General features: G+C 38.0%; 1 long non-coding RNA gene across 1 annotated transcript; it reads right to left on the reverse strand.

Annotated features, from left to right (window-relative positions):
* Window positions 1–447: 447 nt before the first annotated feature.
* LOC104095084 (uncharacterized) lies at window positions 448–1,373 on the reverse strand. Its single transcript, XR_011411292.1, has 2 exons — window positions 1,274–1,373; window positions 448–1,186 (listed from the first exon to the last, which is right to left on the reverse strand). It is a non-coding gene; the product is annotated as an uncharacterized lncRNA (long non-coding RNA).
* Between the last annotated feature and the right edge of the window lie 9,429 nt (window positions 1,374–10,802).

The following is a 10,802-nucleotide window of genomic DNA, read 5'->3' on the forward strand; positions in this document are numbered from 1 at the left end:
AAATTTTATCTGAACTTGTGGTCTCTACTTTAACATTAAAATATATTGTTTTAGTATATGCTGGTGATTATGGGGAAACAATCACCAAAGCTTCCACAACAAACAGAGAAGAACCATCTGATCTGTATGGATAAATTGCACTGTCTAACATGAAGTCTTAAATCTTGCCGATGATATCATCTACACTCGAATTTATGCCCTTAATTTGCTGCAAATTCCCCAAAAAGGTTATCTTGCTACTATCTCCCTTTCTATTGTCATTTTCCTTTTAGGAAAATTCTTCTTTATTCTTCGACTGCCTCTCATTTCTAGATACATTATTCTGCACCTACATGTTATTTGGAAAATGGTTCTACCCTAAAAAAAAATTATTATAAAATTAATATATCCCGATATTACTATCAGCTACCTTTATCTAAATAGCCCAAACAGGATTAAGAGAGGGGATTAAAAATGAACTATTTATGATATGTCTGGAAATGGAACACACCATGATAGTACATGCATGTGAACAATATCTCATCATGATCAATTACATTCATTGTTTAAAATTTTTTACTAGCAGAAGAGGAGAAAAAGAGATGCACCATGATGGAAACAATATTGACACTATCTGTGTCCCTCTTCCTTAATTTCTCTTTAGAATAATATTCAAAGTAAGCACTTGAATATTACTTAATTAAAATAAACACAAGTGTTGACACTTTTATGAACTTATGGTAGCTTTGTAGTCCTGGCGGCAGTCGGGACAGCGACTTCTCCCATTTGTCATCCAACGCCTGATGCAGGTGTCATGGTAACGATGGTTGCACGAGGGGAGAACTCGGACTAGTTCTCCTGCCTCAAATTCTTCCAAGCAGATGCTGCAATCAGGTCCCTGATGATTTTCAGACATGGGCACGAGAAGGAAGCTACTAACACTAATTCTTGTACTATTGTTGTCATCCCGATCAGTGTTATGTTGCTGTGCCACAGCTAGAGCTGGCGGAAGTTGATTAGCCGTATTATTATTAGTGGATCGCCGCATTGCAAACCAAAGAATAACAGCAAACAGTAGAGATAGAAGTGCTCCAACTATGCATACAAGTGCATACTTTTGAAAACTGTTCCTTGAATGAGGTCCCTCATCCCACGTATTGCTATAGTCGTATTGAGCTCCAACAGGCGACAATACAAGAATCAACACCTGTATTCAAATAATATTAAATATGCTTAGATTAATTTTAGAAAATGAAAAGTAAAAAAAGAAAGAGAAGAAGGGAACTAGATTTACCAGCAGCAAACTGTTCTTCATAGCTTCTAGCCCAGAGAGGGAAAAAAAAGCAAGAAGCTGATCGACGGAATCAATAGAACTTTCACTGCTGTGGACCGGCTTTATAAGCACCTTTGGGCACTGCCTAATACGCCACCTATGGATGAATGAAACCAAAAAGTTAAAACAAATAGAAATGTTAGTTAATTTCCTACTGATTGAAGTTTTAAACTATTCCAATTCTAGCTTGATAAAGACGTTGAACCACTTCTTACCCTAATAACCGATTATTACCTTTACTTGCTACTATCTAGAAGAGAAGAAAGAGCAAACAAGGAACAAAAGGGGAAAATAATCAAATAACAGCACCTAACTTAGAACATTTGTTGTTTCTGTCTATTTTCTTAGTGCAATAATATGAGATTTCTTTTATAAAGAGCCCGGTAAAAGGTTTTAACTTAGCAAATAGATCATGCCTTTTCTAAAAACTTCTAAAATTAGCAAGTTGTAAATCATTTTTAAGGATAATCCACTCTATTTTGTGTTTATATTTTACTGTTTCTTCAAGGATATAATTTCAGATGGGATCAAATTGTAATTTTTAACAAATAATTTGGAGACTGAAGTCAATCGAAAATTTACCCACTTTATAAATGTTACAACTTTGTAACTCATAGCCTTTCGTCTATTTGAATTATATTATACCGATGAATACTTTGTGAGTAAGGTCTATTAGAACGACGCGAACCTTAAGTTAGCTAATAAACACTTTTGCAATAATTTTATTATGGAGCACTTAACGTATTTGATTCCTTTTTCTTTGTGTCAGACAATGGCCGTTATTATTGTTGGGAATAAACACCCTACAAAAATAATATTCACAGTAATAGAAGCGGAATAATCACGTAGCACCGAGATACGGTAATTAGCAAGAAAAAAGAGTGACAATGACACCAAGATTTTTACGTGGAAAACCCTTTGAATAAGGGAAAAAACCACGGCCCCGAGACAAGCAACTGATATCACTATAGCAAGGAATTTTATACTTTGTAGGTCCAAGTAAAATACTCCAAAGACCACTACAACACTCAAAAGAAATAACCCTCTTTTGATATTCTCACCTCACTACAATATCCCTCACTCTCTATTTTTCTCACAGATTATTTTCTTATACCTTGTGTGTGAAACTTCACTAATGAGCGATATTGTAGTGAGGTGAGAATATCAAAAGAGGGTTATTTCTTTTGAGTGTTGTAGTGGTCTTTGGAGTATTTTACTCGGACCTACAAAGTATAAAATTCCTTGCTATAGTGATGTCAGTTGCTCGTCTCGGGGCCGTGATTTTTTTCCTTATTCAAAGGATTTTTCACGTAAAAATCTTGGTGTCGTTGTCACTTTTTTTTCTTGCTAATTACCGTATCTCGGTGCTACGTGATTATTCCGCTTCTATTACTGTGAATATTATTTTTGTAGGGGGTTTATTCCCAACAACTGGTATTAGAGCACAGGTTCTACTCGTTCACAGAAATACTATTCACTGTCGGTAGTACTAAATGTTCGGAGTAAAGTACGAGGTAGCAAAATTTAATGGAGATAGCGGTTTCTCAACACGGCAAAGAAGGATGAGAGATCTACTCATCCAACAAGGATTATACAAGGTACTAGATGCTGATGCCAAAACGCATGTTACCAAGAAAGCTGAGGATTGGGCTGACTTGGATGAAAGGACTGCTAGTGCGACCAGGTTGCACTTATCAGATGATGTAGTAAATAACATCATTGATGAAGACACCGCACGTGGTATTTGGGAAAGGTTGGAAAGCCTATACATGTCCAAAATGCTAATAAATAAATTGTACCTGAAGAAACAGCTATACGCCCTACACATGGGTAAAGGTACGAATTTTTTGTCACATTTAAATGTGTTTAACGGATTAATCACATAGCTCGCCAATCTCGGAGTGAAAATCGAGGAAGAAGATAAAGCCATCTTCGTACGATAATATGGCAACAACCATCCTGCACGTTAAGTCTACCATTGAGTTAAAAGATGTCACATTGGTTCTTTTACTCAATGAGAAAATGAGAAAGAAGCCTGAAAGTCAAGGACATACTCTCATCACAGAAGGTAGAGGCAGGAGTTATCAAAAGAGTTCAAGCAACTATGGTAGATCCGGAGCTCGTGGGAAGTCTAAGAACCGATCCAAATCAAGAGCTAGAAATTGCTACAATTGTGATCAACCAGGTCACTTCAAAAGAGATTGACCAAATCCAAGGAAGGGCAAAGGTGAAACTAGTGGCCAGAGGAATGACGACAACACAGCCGCCATGGGGCAAAACAATGATAATGTTGTCCTCTGTATAAACGAGGAAGAGGAATGCATGCACTTATCAGGCCCAGAGTCGGAATGGGTGGTTGATACAGCAGCATCTTACCATGACACACCGATAAGAGATCTTTTTTGCAGATATGTAGCGGGTGATTTCGGCCTTATGAGAATGGGGAACAGAAGTTACTCAAAGATTACGGGGATTGGTGACATTTGTATCAAGACAAATGTCGGATGCACATTGGTTCTGAAGGATGTGCGACATGTACCTGATTTACGGATAAACTTGATCTCGGAAATTGCTTTAGACCGAGATGGATACGAGAACTATTTCGCAAATCAAAAGTGGAGACTCACCAAGGGATCATTAGTAATTGCAAAGGGAGTTGCTCATGGCACGTTGTACAGGATGATGCAGAAATATGCCAAGGTAAATTGAACGCGGCACAAGATGAGATTTCTGCAGATTTGTGACACAAAAGAATGGGTCATATAAGCGAGAAGGGATTGCATATTCTTGACAAGAAATCACTCATTTCTTATGCCAAAGGTACAACGGTAAAACCCTGTGACTACTGTTTATTTGGTAAGCAGCATAGAGTCTCATTTCAGACATCGTCTGAAAGAAAATTGAATATACTTGATTTGGTATATTCTGATATTTTTGGTCCAATGGAAATTGAATCGATGGGCGGTAACAAATATTTTGTTACTTTTATTGATGATGCTTCACGAAAATTGTGGGTTTATATTTTGAAAACCAAAGATCAGGTGTTTTAAGTTTTTCAAAAGTTTCATGCTATGGTGGAAAGGGAGACAGGCCAAAAGCTAAAGCATCTCCGAAATGACAATGGAGGTGAGTACACTTCAAGGGAATTTGAAGAGTATTGTTCGAACCATGGGATCAGACATGAAAAGACAGTTCCTGGAACCCCACAACACAATGGCGTAGTCGAAAGGATGAACCGCACCATTGTGAAGAAGGTGAGAAGCATGTGCAGAATGGCTAAACTGCCTAAGTCATTCTGGGATGAAGCAGTTCAGACAGCCCGTTACCTGATCAATAGGAGTCCATCAGTTCCATTGGCGTTTGACATCCCAGAGAGAGTTTGGACCAACAAGTAGGTGTCCTACTCGCATGTGAAGGTGTTCGGCTGCAAAGCTTTTGCACATGTACCAAAGGAATGGAGAACAAAGCTGGATGATAAATCTGTTCCTTGCATATTCATCGGATATGGAGATGAAGAATTCGGATACAGATTGTGGGATCCCGTAAAGAAGGTCATCAGAAGCATAGATGTAGTCTTCTGAGAAAGTGAAGTTGGAATTGCTGATGATATGCCAGAAAATGCCAAGAATAGTATTATTCCTAACCTTGTTATTATTCCTTCTACTTCTAACAATCCCACAAGTGTATAAAGTATGACCGACGAGGTTGCCGAATAGGGGGAGCAACCTGATGAGGTTATTGAGCAGGGGGAGCAACTTGATGATGATTTCGAGCAAGTGGATCACCCCACTCAGGGAGAAGAAGAACCTCAACCTCTAAGGAGATCAGAAAGGCCAAGGGTAGAGTCATGCAGGTACCCTTCCACGGAGTATGTCCTCATCAGTGATGAGGGAGAGCCAGAAAGTCTTAAGGAGGTGATGTCCAATCAAGAAAAGAATGAGTGGATGAAATCCATGCAAGAGGAGATGGAATCTTTGCAGAAAAATGGCACGTACAAGCTGGTTGAACTTCCAAAGGGTAAAAGACCACTCAAATGTAAGTGGGTCTTTAAACTCAAGAAATATGAAAATGGCAAGCTGGTCAGATATAAAGCTCGATTGGTGGTAAAAGGCTTCGAGCAGAAGAAAGGTATTGATTTTGACGAAATTTTCTCACCTGTTGTCAAAATGACATTTATTCAAACAATCTTGAGTTTAACAGCTAGCCTAGATCTTGAAGTGGAGCAGTTGGATGTGAAAACTGCATTTTTTCATGGAGATTTGGAAGAGGAGATCTATATGGAGCAACCAGAAGGATTTGAAGTAGCTGAAAGGAAACACATGGTGTGCAAACTGAGTAAGAGTCTTTATGGGTTGAAGTAGGCATCAAGGCAGTGGTACAAGAAGTTTGACTCATTCATGAAAAGTCAAACTTACACAAAGACATATTCTGATCCATGTGTATACTTCGAAAGATTTTCTAAAAATAAGATTATTATATTATTGTTGTATGTGGATGATATGTTAATTGTAGGAAAAGACAATTGACTGATCGCAAAGTTGAAGAGAGATTTGTCCAAGTCTTTTGATATGAAGGACTTGGGCCCAGCACAACAAATTCTGGGTATGAAGATAGTTCGAGAACGAACAAGCAGAAAGTTGTGGCTGTCTCAAGAGAAGTACATTGAACGTGTACTGGAACGCTACATAAAGAATGCTAAGCCAGTCAGCACACCTCTTGCTAGTCATCTAAAGTTGAGCAAGAAGATGTGTCCTACAAGTGTGGAGGAGAAAGGGAACATGGCTAGAGTTCCTTATTCTTCAGCAGTTGAAAACTTGATGTATACAATGGTATGCACCAGACCTGATATTGCTCATGCAGTTGGTGTTGTTAGCAGATTCCTTGAAAATCCTGGAAAGGAACATTGGGAAGCAGTCAAGCGGATACTCAGGTACCTGAGAGGTACCATGGGAGATTGTTTATGCTTTGGAGGATCTCTTCTGATCTTGAAGGGCTATACAGATGCTGATATGGCAGGTGACATTGATAACAGAAAATCCACTATTGGATATTTGTTTATATTTTCAGAGGGAGTTATATCATGGCAGTCTAAATTGCAGAAGTGTGTTACCCTTTCAATAATTGAAGCAGAGTACATTGCCGCTACAGAAGCTGGCAAGGAGATGGTATGGCTCAAGCGGTTTCTTCAAGAGCTGAAATTACATCAAAAGGAGTATGGCGTCTATTGTGACAGTCAAAGTGCAATAGACTTGAGCAAGAACTCCATGTACCATGCAAGAACAAAGCATATAGATGTGAGATATCATTGGATTCGTGAGCAGGTAGAGAACGAATCTTTACAGGTCAAAAAGATTCACGCGAGTGAAAATCCTGCTGATATGTTAACCAAGGTGGTACCAATAGACAAGTTCGAGCTATGCAAAGAACTTGTCGGCACGCACTCAAACTAGAAGACATTGCTACCTCCTCTAGATGAATGAGACTAGAGGGGGAGATTGATGGGTTTCATCTCATTCAATAGCCAAACTAATAGGCATGTGCCTAAGGAAAATTTCTTTGGTTTGGTAGCCAACTTTGTTGAATTTTTTTGGGTTGGTAGCCAACTTTGTTGAATTGTCAACATTGAAGAAAAAGAAGGAAAAGTGTGTGTAAATTGTCAAATATAGTAGGCTTTAGAGAGTGAGGTTTCGGCTATAAAAGGAGAGCTTCAACTCTCATTTTCACACACCAACAAAGAGAGAAAGAAAGAGTGAGGTTTCACAGGCAAGGTATAAGAAAATAGTCTGTGAGAAAAATAGAGGGTGAACGATATTGTAGTGAGGTGAGAATATCAAAAGAGGGTTATTTCTTTTGAGTGTTGTAGTGGTCTTTGGAGTATTTTACTCGGACCTACAAAGTATAAAATTCCTTGCTATAGTGATATCAGTTGCTCGTCTCGGGGCCGTGGTTTTTTCCCTTATTCAAAGGGTTTTCCACGTAAAAATTTTGGTGTCGTTGTCACTCTTTTTTCTTGCTAATTACCGTATCTCGGTGCTACGTGATTATTCCGCTTCTATTACTGTGAATATTATTTTTGTAGGGGATTTATTCCCAACAATTATGTGTATGGCCTGCAGCAAATGGCCATGTCATGAAAAATCAACAGCTGCAATTTGATTAGTTAAAGCACAAACGTGGAATTAAAATCAATAGTCAGACTTTCCCTTCATCTTATTTAGTCACACCAGAGTTTTTAAAGGGTTCTGAACAATATTAAAGTTATAGATCCGAGTTATCGTGTTTGGCTAGGCCAGTTGAAAGTAGATATTGTGTTCTCCATTGTGACGTTGAAGAGATTCTCTAAAAAATCATGAAGATCCACATGGGAGAGGAAAACAGACTTATGATATAAAAATATTAAAGCTTATATGACTTTTTCTTTTGTGAATATATTATTGCTTTAATATAATTGAGTTCAGCCTAGTCATGCTTGATAACTGGTTTGTTTAATCTTCTTGGTCGTATTTAATGAACTAAAATTTAATTACTTATTAAAAATCACCAACTTTCTCAAACCAAGCCCGACACATATATTAGCTTTCTAATTAGCTACTAGAGAGGGCACGACAGAATTACAATACCTATCTGATTATAATGAATACAAATTTAGCTAAGTCATTAAATGAAAAGAATTCCTAAAAGAAAATGTGTCTATAATGCAGATCAAATTCGAACAAGAATCTCAGACATCTATAAAAGGACTCCTTAATCCTTAATCCTTATACCAGTAGACACGACCCCGTTATTAGCGGTTATTTGAGAGTTATCGGATCTGTTAGGATCGGGAATCCGGGTAGTGCGGAATTTAGCCAAACAACGGTATAATGATAATAACAAAGACAATGGAAGTTGATAATAACGGCAATTAAAGAATATAAAGAAGACACAAATTTAACGTGGTTCGGTCAAGGTGACCTACGTCCACAAGGGGAGATGAGCAATTTCACTATACCAACAAGAGTACAAAAGAGAGTACAAAATTAGAGTAAATACTCTAATTAATCCCAAATACCCCAAGAGAATAACCTCACAAGATCACTCCAAAGAATGGGTTCACACAAGTGTTTCCCAACACTCACTCTCTTACAAAATACTCTATAATAAAATAAAGGAAGAGAAAAAAAGATAAGAGTGAAAAGCTCTTGAATTGGTGTGTTTACAAATGAGGAGAAACTCCTCTATTTATAGTAAGAAATCCTTGGCCTAATAATGGATATTATGTCATGGCAAATGTCATGATCCACAAATTTGTTATAATGGATATTATGTCATGGCAAATGTCATGAACCACAAATTTGTTATAACGGATATTATGTCATGGCAAATGTCATGAAAATTTGGCCATATTACAAATCTCCACCTTGGCCTAATTTCGACTTATAGATAGTAAATTTGCTCCACCTTCTCCGCAAAAAAACCCCAATGGGAAAAATATTATTCTTCATAAATGCCAATCAAGTTCAGGCAAAGCTTGAACTTGGACACTGGAAGAGGTTTTGTGAACATGTCAGCAGGATTGTCTCTAGTGTTGATCTTCTGAACAGAGACTTTTATTTCAGCAATGGTTTCTCAGATGAAATGATACTTTATATCAATGTGCTTCGTCCTCTCATGATACATTTGATCTTTAGTCAAGTGAATGGCACTTTGACTATCACAGAAAATGGTAATACCACCTTGGTGTAAACTGAGTTCCGCAAATAGACCCTTCAACCATAAAGCTTCTTTGATCGCCTCGGTCACTGCCATATATTCTGCTTCGGTAGTAGATAAAGCTACTACATGTTGTAATGTAGCTTTCTAACTAATAGCGCAACCCCCGATGCAAAATTCATAACCTGCCAGTGATCTTCTTTTGTCAAGATCACCGGCATAATATGAGTCTACAAAACCAACCAAAGTGTTAGTATTTCTCCCAAACTCTAAACCTGTGTTTGAAGTACCTCGCAAGTATCTGAGAATCCATTTCACAGCATGCCAATATGCTTTACCAGGGCAAGTTATATACCGGCTTACCACGCTCACTGCTTGTGAAATGTCTGGACGTGTACAAACCATTGCATACATAATACTGCCGACTGCACTGGAATAAGGAACATGTGCCATGTACCTCTCTTCTTTCTCTGACTGCGGGGACTGAGCAGCTGATAACTTAAAATGAGCAGCATGAGGGGTACTAATTGGTTTAGCATCTTTCATGCCAAACCTCTCCAAGACTTTCTCCAAGTACTTCTTTTGGGTCAGAAATAGCCTATTGGCTTTTCGATCTCTTTTGATCTCCATGCCAAGGATTTTCTTAGCTGCTCCTAAATCTTTCATCTCAAATTCACATTTCAGCTGACTTTTCAAGTTGTGAATTTCTGTTATATCCTTAGCAGCAATGAGCATGTCATAAACATATAATAATAGGTACACAAATGAACCATCATTTAACTTCCGGAAGTAAACACAACTATCATACATGCTCCTCGAATAACCATGACCCAACATAAAGGAATCAAACCTTTTATACCATTGTCTTGGAGACTGCTTTAATCCGTACAAGGATTTCTTCAACAAGCAAACATGATCTTCTTTTCCTTCAATTTCAAATCCTTCGGGTTGATGCATGTATATTTTTTCCTCAAGTTCGCCATGTAAGAAAGCTGTCTTAACATCAAGTTGTTCTAATTCCAAATCATACATGGCAACGGAGGCAAGAAAGATACGAATAGAGCTATATTTAACAACAGGTGAGAAAATATCATTAAAATCAACTCCTTATACCTAACTATAGCCCTTTGCAACTAATCGTGCCTTATGCCTCGCATCTTCAACCCCTAGAATGCCATCCTTTTTCTTGAAGACCCATTTGCAACCAACAATTCTTTTTTCTGATGGCGGCTTCACAAGAGACCAAGTACCATTCTTGTGGAGAGACTCAATTTCTTAATTCATTGCAATCAGCCACTTGGCTGAGTCAGCACCAGAAATTGCTTCTAAATATTTTGATGGTTCTCCAATTTCTTCAGTTTCCTGTGCAACTGAAAAGGCAAATGCAACATAATCTCCAAACCTTAATGGTTATTTACCTTCTCTTCTTGGTCTATATTTGGATATAGAATACTCCTCTTCTTCTGGTTCAACTTCAAGAGTCTCAACTTCAGGAATTTCAGCTTCTGTCTCAACTTCAGGAGTTTCAACTGTATTTTGCTCCAAAGTTGATGAGCTTGGCTCAGAAGGAATGCCAATCTCAATCTCCACCTGGTTCTGTGTACTCGTTCCTTTATCTATATTACAAGAATTAGAAGACTCTTTTCTATAATGTAACATAGAGGATTCATCAAAGGTTACATCTCTACTAATTATAAATTTTGGTGCCATGGGATCAGGATACCATAGTCGATATCCTTTCACCCCAGATGCATACCCAAGGAAAATGCACTTTTTAGCCCTTGGCTCTAATTTTCCA

This window comes from Nicotiana tomentosiformis, chromosome 9, assembly GCF_000390325.3.
Source record: "Nicotiana tomentosiformis chromosome 9, ASM39032v3, whole genome shotgun sequence".
NCBI lineage: Eukaryota > Viridiplantae > Streptophyta > Magnoliopsida > Solanales > Solanaceae > Nicotiana > Nicotiana tomentosiformis.